We start from the raw sequence: 14703 nt of genomic DNA on the forward strand, positions 1-14703 counted from the left end.
TCTACTCGATGGTAAAAGAAATGCAATGTGCTAATTCCTGTCAACTTTCAGATTTTTCAAGTTCTAGCTCAATCCCCATCTCTTGGAGGAAGCCACAGTACTGTCATCTTCTGAGCTCTTACTGCTCTTGAAATGGGACCAATTCATTGGATCCCTATCACACATTGCGTGCATTGCGAGTCAGTCTTAAATGTATGGAAGCATGAATGGTGTATGTATGTGTGTGTGTGTGTCCATGGGTGAATGTAATACGTATGTATACGTATGTGTATTTTGTGACTTCTCAGTTACGGTGTAATCTGGCACTTGACACACTTCTTAGCATTCCCCACGCAGTACCCCAGAGCAGTGCTGTGTACGTAGCAGGCATTCAGTAAGGACTTGTTGATTGGTTGAAAGTGAATATAGAAGAAGGGTGGATGGCCTTGACTAAGGCCACTGAGCCTGGGGACTTTTACTAGCTGAGCTTGTCCAGTGTTGGCTCCATTCTCTTATTTTCCTCCCAGCCCATCTGGCAGTCCTGAGCGACAGACTCTGAGGTAGCAAAGATCTTCCCAGAAAGCCTCTAGCACTTAGCTGGTGGCCTTCCATGGGGGTGGAGAAACAGATCAGCAACGTGCTCTCCTCTGTGTCTGAAGCACTGTGTGTGGAGCTGCCCTGGAAGTCTGAATTGCAAAGGCTCTTCTCTCCTGTTTCTCTCTCCTTCTTCATAGTTATCATCCTTTTCCTCCCTATCATTAGTGTGTGTATGTGTCTGTGTGTGTGTATAATTTTTTAATTCATTGTCCATGTACTATAAATGAGGGCCAAAGAAAGACATAAGCAAGTCATGGAGAGAAAGAAAATACATGAGTTAAAGTCACATATATTCTGGAACAAGACAAATGCCACAGGTGAGTAACAAAGCAATAATATGGGAGTTCAAAGAAGGTAGATGTTACTTTCAATACAAATCTGGAAGCATACTTGAAGAAGTGGACTTAAAGATGACTCAGGTGTGCGTGGGAGTTCTTCTTTGCCTTCCCCAAAGAAACACTCAAGAACAAAAGTAACAGATTATCATTGTAATTTACATGGAGATGATGAAGAAAGCAAAACTAAAACAAATTAAACTGAACTATAACCTTGTCTAACATGCAAGGGTGATAATGAAAACTACCTTTTCAGTTTCTTATCCTATAATTTCTTTTACAAGTACTATATTCCACATACTGTAGATAGTGTGCAGAGTCCTGCTCTTTGTGTAATTTGAATTCATGCTAGATTATCTTGGCACTCAAAGGTTTAATTTCTAGGACACCAAAACTTCACAGACAGTAACTATACCCACCACTTAGCTCAATAGCTGATGGCGTGCAGGGGCAAAGCCTTTGTAGCCTGGTTTCCCAGGCCCTGGGCAGCAATTACATAAATGTTGATGCAAATGAATATGAAGAAGGCATACAGACAATGAACTTAAAATGTTTGTACACCTTTTAAGGACCTATTCTCTTTTTTTTTTTGCCTTGTACACTTTTTTTAACGTTTTTATTGGAGTATAATTGCTTTACAATGGTGTGTTAGTTTCTGCTTTATGACGAAGCGAATCAGTTATACGTATACATATATCCCCATATCTCCTCCCTCTCGCATCTCCCTCCCTCCCACCCTCCCTACCCCACCCCTCCAGGCGGTCACAAAGCACCCAGCTGATCTCCGTGTGCTATGCGGCTGCTTCGCACTAGCTATCTATTTTACATTTGGTAGTGTGTATATGTCCATGCCACTCTCTCGCTTGGTCCCAGCTTACCCTTCCCCCTCCCCGTATCCTCAAGTCCATTCTCTAGTAGGTCTGCATCTTTAGTCCCGTAAGAACCTATTCTTGAGGAATTGACTTCATATGTGCTTGAGTAGATGGATAGAGATCCATAATCAAATATATGTATATAGGTATAGTTTACACAAAGGTGTATACATATATATACAAACAGATATACATATGTGTGTGTATATATATACATATATGTGTGTGTGTATATATGTATACATATATCTATATATCTCTTTGTTTAGACTCTACCTATATATATATTATTTACTGTAACCAAAGATGGGTTTTTCAAAATGGGGACCGTTCCCCTCAGTATGATTTTAAAAGGCACCCACTTTTTCCTATGCTCAACTTCCCCCATAACTAAGGTGACACCTGCCCAATGAGTAGGGATTAGTGGCAGCTGGAGCTGACGGTCAGTTGTCAGGACGCAGACCTCCCAGGCACAGTAATAACAGCAGGGACAGAGTGCAGTTGGTCAGCTCCACCTGCGTGTAAGAGTGGGGGAAATAATAGAAAAGGTGGGAGGGGAGAGACAAAGCCATATGCCAATCCAGAGCCTGGCACATAGTCGGTGCTCGCTCTTGGGGGGGAGGGCGGCTGAAGGGAGCACCTTCAGCTACATATCCTAAGATACTTTAGCAAGAAGGAAATAGCTTCTCCTGATGCACTTCCAAATCTTCAAGGCACCGAGAGCTCCCTGCTGCAATTTTTCATGTCTGACATGAAATGCCCAATATACTAATCAATCTCTTTTTCTCTCTGCTTGAAGGTTTGGTTTAAGAGTAGAAGGGCCAAGTGTCGGAGACATCAGAGGGCAGTAATGCTCAGAAACGTGCCCCACGTGCCCCCGGTCCTCCCTGCTGTCGTCAGCGTGTGTCGACCCTGCAGTGCCATTCTGCTTCAGGAGCTGGATTGGGTCCACGTTTTTCTGGAGCAAGTGCCGCTGGAGCTGCCTCTGCTGCCCATGCCGCCCATGCCACCCAACCTGCCCGTGCCACCCATGCCGCCCATGCTCCCCATGCCACCCAACCTGCCCGTGCCACCTGAGCCACCCGTGCCACCCATGCCGCCCATGCCACCTAACCTGCCCGTGCCACCCGTGCCACCTGAGCCACCTGTGCCACCCTTGCCACCCTTTCCTCCTATGCTGTTGCCACCTCCGCCCTGTCATCTTCCACACGTGCTTCACTGTTGGTGCCCTCATGTGGCATCGCGTCGTTCCTTTCCATTGGAGATCCTTCAGCTGCCCCGACTTTCTATTGAATTGTGTCTGTGACGGTTTTTTCCAAAGGGCCTTTGAGCCAGTTTCAAATTCTGCATACCTCACCACCAAGAACAGTTCCCAAAATGCCTGCCAAGTATATTAAATAGAAGTAGAGGCCTTGACCCACTGTTTTAGGGCATGTTTTGTATTTTCAATAAAGTTGTGAGTCCTCTGCATATTTGTTCTCTGTGTCACATGGGGTTAGTAAATTTGATGGAAACGGCTAAGCCAACTGCATTCAGACCGAATGCCCAGGAGGCCTCCTTTCATGCAGTAACAGCCCTGAGTCACCATCATAGGCCATGCACATCTCAGAAGTTTGCCAGGTGCCCGTGAGGTGTTTACACAGACCCACCTGTTCTCTTCCACCCTCTCCCCCAGCACCCATGCTCCCCGCACGCTGCCCCATTGGGACCACCTAGATGTGCAAGACGGGTGGTGTGAGTCTCGAATGGGAGAACAGTGTGTTTCAAAGCAGGCCTGAGGCCCATTCATGGTGACCAGCTCAGGTACAAGGAGGACTCCAAGGGACACTTCTGCAGTGACTACTCATAGGGCTTTATGGAGGAGAGGGAGCGGGGCACCGTCGGCTTGTCTCCCAGTTCTGTTCACCGCCTTCCCTGTTGTGGAGGGCACCTGGGGACAGAAACCACGCTAGCGGAGGGGGAGGGGCCTACCTCTGCGAAGGTAACACAAGAGGAGACTGTCCAGGCCCGCATGGGGCTCTTCTCACCCCCTCTCCCCCACCCCAAGATGCGGAAAGCATATCATAGCTCCTTCCGCAGCTCAGAGCTGACGGATGATGTGGCCTTCAAGTGTATTTTGTCACCTTCAACATCCTTGGGAGAACTCTGGTTCCAGCTAATTCAACACTGAAAGGGAGCCTCTTGGGTGAGTGTTGCCTGAAGCCAGGAGGTGGTGGTCCCTGAGCACTGATCCAGGATAATCACTTTATTTAAAAGAAGCAGGTAGGGCTTCCCTGGTGACGCAGTGGTTAAGAGTCTGCCTGCGGGAAGATCCCACATGCCACGGAGCAACTAAGCCCGTGAGCCACAACTACTGAGCCTGTGTGCCACAACTACTGAAGGCCGCACACCTAGAGCCCGTGCTCCACCACAAGAGCAGCCACTGCAATGTGAAGCGCCACAACTACAGAAAGCCCGTGCAAGCCACAAAGACCCAACACAGCCAATGATAAAATAAATTCATTTTAAAAATAAAAATAAATAAAAGCAGCAGGTATGGGAACATATGTATATGTAAAACGGATCCACTTTGTTATGAAGCAGAAACTAACACACCATTGTAAAGCAATTATACTCCAATAAAGATGTTAAAAAAGGAAATAAATAAATAAAATGAAAGCAACAGAAGCCCCACCTCAGATTCTAATTTTAATCCAGACTGAAGAAACTGAAAGCTAACTGTATTAGCAAAGATGTTCCAAATGTTAAACAGTTTGTTATGTTATTAACAGAATTATTTACATGCATATTTACAAGCAGTCCTTTTGTACATAAGTTTTACTTTTAGTTAGTTGGAAAAAGATTTTTGACATTAGGTAAAAATATTACTAAAATAGGGTTGAGGTGGTACCACATTATAGTAAAGTATTAGAAAAGTGATTCTCAAGGTGTATCAATAATAAAGCAGATGAAAACTTGAGTGACAAGGATCTAGTAAAATTTTCTAGTAGAAAAGTCAATGCAACTCATGCTATAAAATGAAAGTGGTAAAGTCATATAAATAAAGCAGAATACTGTTATAGGCTTTATTTTTTAATAAATTTAAACCATAATTCAAAAAGAGTCATGTACCAAAATGTTCACTGCAGCTCTATTTACAATAGCCAGGACATGGAAGCAACCTAAGTGTCCATCAACAGATGAATGGGTAAAGAAGATGTGGCGCATATATACAATGGAATATTAGCCATAAAAAGAAACAAAATTGAGTTATTTGTAGTGAGGTGGATGGACCTAGAGTCTGTCATACAGAGTGAAGTAAGTCAGAAAGAGAAAAACAAATACCATATGCTCACACATATATATGGAATCTAAAAAAAAAAAAAAAGGTCATGAAGAACCTAGGGGCAAGATGGGAATAAAGACACCGACCTACTAGAGAATGGATTTGAGGACACGGGGAGCGGGAAGGGTAAGCTGGGACGAAGTGAGAGAGTGACATGGACACATATACACTATCAAACGTAAAATAGATAGCTAGTAGAAGCAGCTGCATAGTACAGGGAGATCAGCTCGGTTCTTTGTGACCACCTAGAGGGGTGGGATAGGGAGGGTGGGAGGGAGGGAGATGCAAGAGGGAAGAGATATGGGGATATATGTATATGTATACTGATTCACTTTGTTATAAAGCAGAAACTAACACACCATTGTAAAGCAGTTATACTCTAATAAAGATGTTTAAAAAAATAAAATAAATTCATTTTATGTATTTGTTTATTTTTGGCTGCATTGGGTCTTTGTTGCTGGGTGCGGTCTTTCTCTAGTTGCGCGAGCGGGGGCTACCCTTCGTTGCGGTGCGCTGGCTTCTCATTGTGGTGGCTTCTATTGTTGCGGAGCACGGGCTCTAGGTGTGCAGGCTTCAGTAGTTGTGGCATGCAGGCTTCAGAAGTTGTGGCACACGGGCTCAGTAGTTGTGGCTCGTGGGCTCTAGAGCGCAGGCTCAGTAGTTGTGGTGCATGGGCTTAGTTGCTCCGTGGCATGTGGGATCTTCCCAGACCAGAGATCGAAACTGTGTCCACCGCATTGGCAGGCGGATTCTCAACCACTGCACCACCAGGGAAGTCCTTGTTATAGGCTTTAGGGTAATGAGGTTAGGTGAAAAAAATGAACAATTCTAAAATTGCAATAAATCCTCAGTGAAGAATCTTGGTTGTTTAGTTGGGAGTTCTAAGTTGTTGTCTTTTTTAAATTTTTATTGGAGTATAGTTGATTTACAATGTTGTGTTAGTTTCGGGTGTACAGCAAAGTGAATCATATATATATATATATATATATATATATATATATATATATATTCACTCTTTCTTTAGATTCTTTTCCATATAGGCCATTACAGAGTCTAAGTCTTTTTTTTAACCCCATTTTGAAAGCCCTTGGTATCAAATATCATCTGGATAATCAGTCATTAAGGATATATTCTAAGACTTCACTGCTAAAGATATTCATGATCGTGATTCATATTTGAAACTCAAGTCACTGAGACACTAAATGTAAAACCAAATGAAAGCTATAATATTCATATCTTAAGGATGCTGCATTTTGCAGTAATATGTATTTCTAGGCTAAGACTGTTTCCCTCAAGAAAAGTATGAATAGAATTTTTTTTTTTTTTTTTTTTTTTTGCGGTACGCGGGCCTCTCACCGTTGTGGCCTCTCCCGTTGCGGAGCACAGGCTCCAGACGTGCAGGCCCAGCGGCCATGGCTCACGGGCCCAGCCGCTCCGCGGCATGCGGGATCCTCCCGGACCGGGGCATGAACCCGTGTCCCCTGCATCCGCAGGCGGACCCCCAACCACTGCGCCACCAGGGAAGCCCATGAATAGAATTTAAAGGATAAACTTCTAACCAGCTGGAAAAATTTACTTTTAACATTTCATTTATTTCAAAATTGATTTTATTGCAGCCAAAACAATGGAATTAACTGTACACAATAAACTATTATATATATACATATACATATACATTTTAAATTTTAGGGAATAAAGTTTACTTTGGCAGAGAGTGTTAAACAAAATTAATGCTGCATACGTTAGTAACATAACTGCATATCCTTAATTTGGTAGAAGTGTGACATTTTCTTGCTTTCCTGTGTTGTGCTAAATCACCACAACCTAAACTGCTTTATAAAAGGTATATGCTGAAATTTAATTTTACTGTTTTTGCTTACTCTCTGATTACAAACAAAACTTTTCATAAGGCTCTTCTAATTCTGGGTCCATCTCATCATCAGTATCATCCAAGTATGGATCAACAGCCCCCGATAAATTTGTTCACAGATATAGAGAACAAACTAGTGGTTACCAGTGGGAAGAGAGAGGGTGGGAGAGGCAAGATAGGGGTAGGGGATTAAGAGGTACAAACAATTATGTATAAAATAAATAAGCTACAAGGATATATTGTACAACACAGGGAATATAGCCAATGTTTTACAATAACTATAAATGTACTATAAGCTTTAAAAATTGTGAATCACTATGTTGTAAACCTGTAACTTATGTAATATTATACAATAAAAGAGGTTAAAAAGTAAAAGAAAAGAAAAAGAAGTCAGGGTAAGGATAAAGTGCCAATTTTTTAAATTAACATAAAACCTGAAACAGTAAAACTAGAAGAAAACATATGGGAAAAGTTTCTTGACATTGGTCATGGCAATGATTTTTTGGTCATGATGCCAAAAGCACAGACAACGAAAGTAAAAGTAGACAAATAAGACTGCATCAAACTAAAAAGCTTTCTGCACAGCAAAGGAAACAATTGCCAGAGTGAAATGGCAAGCTATGGAATGGGAGAAAATATTTGCAAACCATATATCTGATAAGAGGTTAATAACCAAAATACACAAGGAACTTGAACAACTCAATAGCAAAACACAAAACAAAACACGACAACAAAGCACAAAATAACGCGATTGAAAAATGGGCAAAGGTGGGGGTGGAGGGATAGATTGGGAGTTTGGGATTGACATGTATATATTGCTATATTTAAAACAGATAACCAGGGGACTTCCCTGGTGGTCCAGTGGGTAAGACTCCACGCTCACAATGCAGGGGGCCCAGGTTCGATCCCTGGTCAGGGAACTAGATCCCACATGCATGCCGCAACTAAGAAGCCCACCAGCCGCAACTAAGACCCGGCGCAGCCAAAATAAATAAATAACTAAATATATTTTTTAAAAAAGATAACCGGGACTTCCCTGGCGGTCCAATGGTTAAGACTTTGCCTTCCGATGCAAGGGGTGCAGGTTTGATCCCTGGTCAGGGAGCTAAGATCCCACATGCTTTGCGGCCAAAAACCAAAACACAAAACAGAAGCCGGGACTTCCCTGGTGGCGCAGTGGTTGAGAGTCCGCCTGCCAATGCAGGGGACATGGGTTCAAGCTCTGGTCCGGAAGGATCCCACATGCCGTGGAGCAGCTAGGCCTGTGTGCCACAACTACTGAGCCCATGTGCCACAACTACTGAAGCTCGCACACCTAGAGCCCTTGCTCTGCAACAAAGAGAGGCCACTGCAGTGAGAGGCCTGTGCAGTGCAACAAAGAGTGGCCTCCGTTCACCACAACTAGAGAAGGCCCACATGCAGCAATGAAGACCCAATGCAGCCAAAAATAAATATTTTTTTCAAAAAGAAGCAATATTTAACAAATTCAATAAAGACTTTAAAAATGGTCCACATCAAAAAACATTTTTTAATAAAATAAAATAGATAACCAACAAGGACCTACTGTATAGCCCAACAAGGTCCTACTGTATAGTGGCAGGGAACTCTGCTCAGTATTCTGTAATAACTTAAATGGGAAAAGAATTTGAAAAAGAATAGATACATGTATATGTATAACTGAATCACTTTGCTGTACACCTGAAACTAACACAACACTGTTAACTAACTATACTTCAGTATAAAATAGCAATTTAAAACAAATTTTTTAAATGGGCAAAGGTACATCAACTATACTTCAATAAAAGTTAATTAATTAATTTTAAAATGGGCAAAGGATCTGAATAGATATTTCTCAAAAGAAGACATACAAATGGCCAACAGGTATATGAAAAGGTGCTCACCATCACTAATCATCAGGGAAATGCAAATCAAAACCACAATGAGATATCACCTCACACCTGTTAGAATGGCTACTATCAAGAACACAAGAGGTAACAAGTATTGGTGAGGATATGGAGAAAAGGGAATCCATGTACACTGTTGGTGGGAGTGTAAATTGATACAATCATTATGGAAAACAGTATGAAGGTTTCTCAAGAAAATTAAAAATAGAACTACCCTATGATCCAGCAGTCTCCCTTCTGGCTATATAACCAAAGGAAATGAAATTGAACCCAGAGGACATTATGCTAAGTGAAATAAGCCAGACACAGAAAGACAAATACTGTGTGATCTCACTTACATGTGTAATCTAAAAGAGTTCAAAGTCATAGAAGAATAGAGTAGCATGGTGGTTGCCAGGGGTTGGGGTTTGGGGAAAATGGGGCAATGTTGGTCAAAGGGCACAAAGATTCAATTAGGCAAGATGAATAAGTTCTGGAGATCTAATATACAGCACGATGACTACAGTTAACACTTCTGGACTGATACTTGAAATGTGCTAAGAGGGTAGATCTTAAGTGTTCTTACCACAAAAAGGGGGAGAGGGGCAACTATGTGAGGTGCTAGATATGTTAATTAGCTTGATTGTGGCTATCATTTCACAATGTAAATATATATCAAAATAGCAAGTTGTACACATTGAATATAATTTTTGTCAATTATACAATAAAACTGGAAAAAATAAAGGAAAATAAAATAGACACAGAAATAGAGGAGAGGGAAGAAGAAAATGATACACAGCACCACGTAGGGACATTTATATTATATTATTATTTATTATAATAATAGGAACAATACCTAACCATTATAGAGAGAGCTTAGGAAGGCTTTTTTCTCCTCTCCTACTTTAGCTTTCATTCTCCACCCTTCCCAACTCCCAACAAAGAATTTTCACTTACATATCCTGTTATCATCTTAAACCAAAAATGTCTGTTCACCATTCAAGAAGCAATAGTTGAGCGCCAGCTTAGTGTCAGGCACTGCGAATTCTCTGATGAATCAAACAGGGCTTCTTTCTTCCATGAGTTCAGACTAGTAGGGAATAAAAACATAAAGACAAGTAAATTCCAGTAGGTACGCTACCGAATACAAATTCGTGTGCCCCATGCACAGTGAGGCCAAACACTACTGAAAGTCAGAATTTGGAGCAGAGAAAGGTTTATTGCAGGGCCATGCAAGGAGATATGATTGGTTCATGCCCCAAAACCCCCCCAAACTCCCTGAAGCGTTTCAGCAAAGCACTTTTTTTAAAAGCCAGGTGAAGGAGGGGGGTGTCACAGGGTATGTGATCAGCTGGCGCACAATTCTCTGATTGGTTGACGGTGAGGTAACAGGGCGCTGTCTCAGGGGTTAACATTATCAATCCTCAGGCTCCAGTAGGCCTGGGGGCTATGCGGTCAGGGTCATCAAGTAGTTAACATCTTCCATTCTGTGGGGGGGCTTTCAAATCAGTAAAACAACTCAGGAGCTGTGCATCAGATACTGTTATCTATGTACTTCAGAGAGGAGCTAAAGCAGCGGACATGGGGGAAGGCCTCCTGCTCCGTTACAGGTATTAGGTGCTTGGCCACGTCTGTTCCAAGACGGGAGATGGAAGGGAGAGTGGGAGACCAGGGCACCTTGTGAAAGAACCTGAGGAAGAATGAGAATGTTGAGGGAGTAGGATTTATAAGAGGTGGTTGCGGATGGATTGAATTAAAGGATGAAGATGCGCACAAGGAAGGTAGAAAGTGCTTAACCGGGACCGTTCAGAAGCGGGATGAGAGATGAAGCGAACTCTGAAGGCAGGTGGGCTCCTCAGAGCGAAGGTGCGGCCGCATCACTCACCTCCTCCCGGTCTTCCTGTTCCTCAGGAGACTCTCCGAGTCTAAGCTGAACAGGAGACCGTGTCCTTTCTCAGCCCCGTATTTGAAATAACTGAAGGGAAGGGCGATGGGACACAGGACATATTTCACGGAGGCCATTTCAACAATACAGTGAATTCATCTTGTGTCTGGGGTATGTGTGTATATGTATATACGTATACACACATATACACACTACATATATATTATATAATATGGGTGTGTACTGTGTCATATATCTCTATGTATATATGTGTGTATAATACAGGAATGGCTCAAATCAAAGTACATATTTTTTAAATCTCCCCTGAATTAAAAAATATAAATGGAATGGGGAGAAAAGTACAAAGTAATGAAAATATTTCCTACGGAAATGACAATATGTTTGTATTACAGTTGCAATATTTAGCACAAAGAATACAGGAGGCTGAGTTACGTTTTAATTCTGATAAACAACAAATATATTTCTGGATAAGAATGTCCCATGCAATATTCGAGACATACTTATATTAAAACATTGTTGTTTATTTGAAATTCAAATATAAGTCAGGGTCCTGCATTTTATCTGCCAATGCAAGTTTATTTCCTATTCTTCAAAATCAACAAGATTAAAATGTTGATGCAGTTTTAAATTTTCAAATTTCTATACATTTGTTCTTTTATGTAATACTTCATTTTAGTCATAAACTGATAATTGGCATTATGAAAATACAAGGGCTTCATAAAAGTCCCAAGTAAAAAGAACAAATCTACTCACATCTGATGAAGATGAAATAATCAGGGTTGATGATATTGATGTACCTTCCCACCGACATCCCTATACACACAAGGATGAAGAAGAGAGGGTGAATGGGGGCGTGTGTGCAGCAGGAGAATCTAATAAGACTGGAATCATACCACATACACTTAAAATATAGAGTATTATGTTTAAATTTTACTTCATTTAACAGAAGGAAAAGAAACAAAGGAGATTGAAAAAAACTGCTGAACTTCAGGAAAATGTTCTTGACCACATGAGGGAAAAAAGGGGATTCATAAAATCCCCTTTTTCTTCTCCAGGGTACTCTGACCTTCCCAGCCTGTTACCTTGTCCCTGAGGCATAATGTTTCTTAATACTCTCCCAAGGGGCCTCCCTGGTGGTGCAGTGGTTAAGAATCTGCCTGCCAATGCAGGGGACACGGGTTCGATCCCTGGTCCGAGAAGATCCCACATGCCGCGGAGCAACTACGCCCGTGCACCACAACTACTGAGCCTGTGCGCCACAACTACTGAAGCCCATGCGCCTAGAGCCCGTGCTCCACAACAAGAGAAACCACCGCAATGAGAAGCCCGCACACTGCAACGAAGAGAAGCCCCCACTCGCCGCAACTGAAGAAAGCCATTGCACAGCAACGAAGATCCAACGTGGCCAAAAATAAATAAATGAATAAATAAATTTATTTGAAAAAAAGACTCTCCCAAGATGCATGCTTATCGCTAATAACAGCTACAAAATTTGTCAGCAAGGATGACTAGGACAAGTGGGACCTGGTTCATTACCATGGGACTTCCTGTCCTGGACACTCATGATGTCTTAGTCCTCAGTGGTCAGAAATTTGAGATCAGAACTAGGTAACCAGAGTGAAGGATCGAGTTAGAGAAACTCACAGGCAGGGATGGAGGGGAGAGACCAAAGCATGTATGGGAGCGGGACTTATAATGAGAAACAACAGGGCAGAACAGTGGCATCCTATGATTGTTAGCTTTAGGTGTGCTTTCAGTTACATTCTTCTGCTCCAGAAAATGAAAATTGTTTAATGTTATTAGCTTCTCAGGCAGAGGCTGCAAATTGGCAGCTGCAGACTGAGTCTATTCCACAGACCTGTTTTAGATAGGCAGCATGCTTTTCAATAAAACATATTTCAGTTAGTTGCCAACATTTAAAGAATGGAAGGTTTCATATAAACATTTTGATTTGGGGCCAGTCTTGAAAAACTGGGAAAATCTGGCAGTCCTGGCCCAACATTCCTGCCCAGCGACACTGAGCTGGAGCTGAGTACTGGCCATCTTCTTTGGAAGAGACATATTCTTCCCCAATTTGCCAGTCCCCACTCTCCTTGCTATTAAATTATCGGCCTGCCTTTGTCAGCATTTGTTTGTAACCCTGATCATTTAAAAACATGTTTTTTTATTATTCAAAATAATAGCAGAGAGAATCTTAGGATAAACTCCATGTACTCCTCACACGGTATCAACAATTATCCATCACCAACGTTGTTTCATCAACACCCTAACCAGTTCTCCAACACACTTGCATCTGCCCCTTGATTATTTAGATGCAAATCTAGACATCATCTCATCTGTAAATATTTCAGTGTGTGTCTCTTAAAGAACCAGAATGTGTGGTTCCTAATCAGGCCTCTTTCCATTATGCCAAATATGCCACAGGTAATACACCGTGATGATAAGGATATATTATGGAGTAACAGTAGTGAACATTTCTGAGGGCTTCTTCTGTGGCTAGACATTGTGCTACGTACTTGTGTATGTTATGTCATGAAAGAAGATTTAATGACTTGTTATAGATCTCCCAGATGTCTTTGATTTCCATTTTAGTTTTTTTTTTCATTGTAAAATATAAGTAACTTATGTTTTCTGGGGGTTTTTTTAATAGGAAGGTTTTTTTAAATATTTATTTATTTATTTGGTTGCATCGGGTCTTAGTTGCGGCAGGCAGGCTCCTTAGCTGCGGCTCGAGGGCTCCTTAGTTGTGGCATGCGAACTCTTAGTTGAGGCATGCACGTGGGATCTAGTTCCCGGACCAGGGATAGAACCCAGGCCCCCTGCATTGGGAGCGTGGAGTCTTAACCACTGCACCACCAGGGAAGTCCCTAAGTAAATTATGTCTTAAGTTCATTGTCCACCAAATTTAAGGATGCTTAGGCTCAATTTTTGGGCTAGCTAGAGAAAGTGCTCAAAATTTGGTGATATCCGAGAGTCAACTTAGATATATATGCCTTTTAGTAGAAATATTTCCAACATTTCACTACTGCAACTCTCAGGCAATTATGTCATCAATGGTCTGTCAATCTGGTACTACGGTTTGCGTGAAAGAAACAAATTTCTGGTAGCATTTCATAGATTGCTAGAATCTAGCAGATCGATTGGACAGAAAGCATAGCTGGACAGGCTACATTTCAGAGGATTACGCTTATGTTACTCAGATCTGATTCTAATTTTTAAAAAACATGTAGTGGGGCTTCCCTGGTGGCGCAGTGGTTGAGAGTCCGCCTGCCGATGCAGGGGACATGGGTTCATGCCCCGGTCCGGGAAGATCCCACATGCCACGGAGCGACTGGGCCCGTGAGCCATGGCCGCTGAGCCTGCGCGTCGGGAGCCTGTGCTCCGCAACGGGAGAGGCCACAACAGTGAGAGGCCCACATACCGCAAATAAATAAATAAAAAACATGTAGTGAATGTAGAGAAAAGGGAATCCTCGTTCACTGCTGGTGGGAATGTAAATCGGTGCAGCCGCTATGGAAAACAGTATGGATATTCCTCAAAAACTTAAAAATAGAACTACCATATGACCCAGCAATTTTACTCCTGGGTATTTATCCAAAGAAAGCAAAAACACTAATTAGAAGAGATATATGCACCCCTAAGTTCATTGAAGAGATATATGCACCCCTAAGTTCATTGCAGCATTATTCACAATAGTCAAGATATGGAAGCAACCTAAATGCCCATCAATAGATGAATAGATAAAGAAGATGTGGTATATATACACAATGGGACATTATTCAGCCATAAGAAAGAATGAAATCTTGCCATGTGCAACAACATGGATGAACTTAGAAGGTGTTATGCTAAGTGAAATAAGTCAGACAGTAAGACGAATACTGTATGATTTCATTTATATGTGGAATCTAAAAAGAAATGAACAAACAGAACAGAGTT

Source organism: Stenella coeruleoalba, assembly GCF_951394435.1.
Source record: "Stenella coeruleoalba genome assembly, chromosome: X".
In the NCBI taxonomy this organism is placed as follows: Eukaryota; Metazoa; Chordata; class Mammalia; order Artiodactyla; family Delphinidae; genus Stenella; species Stenella coeruleoalba.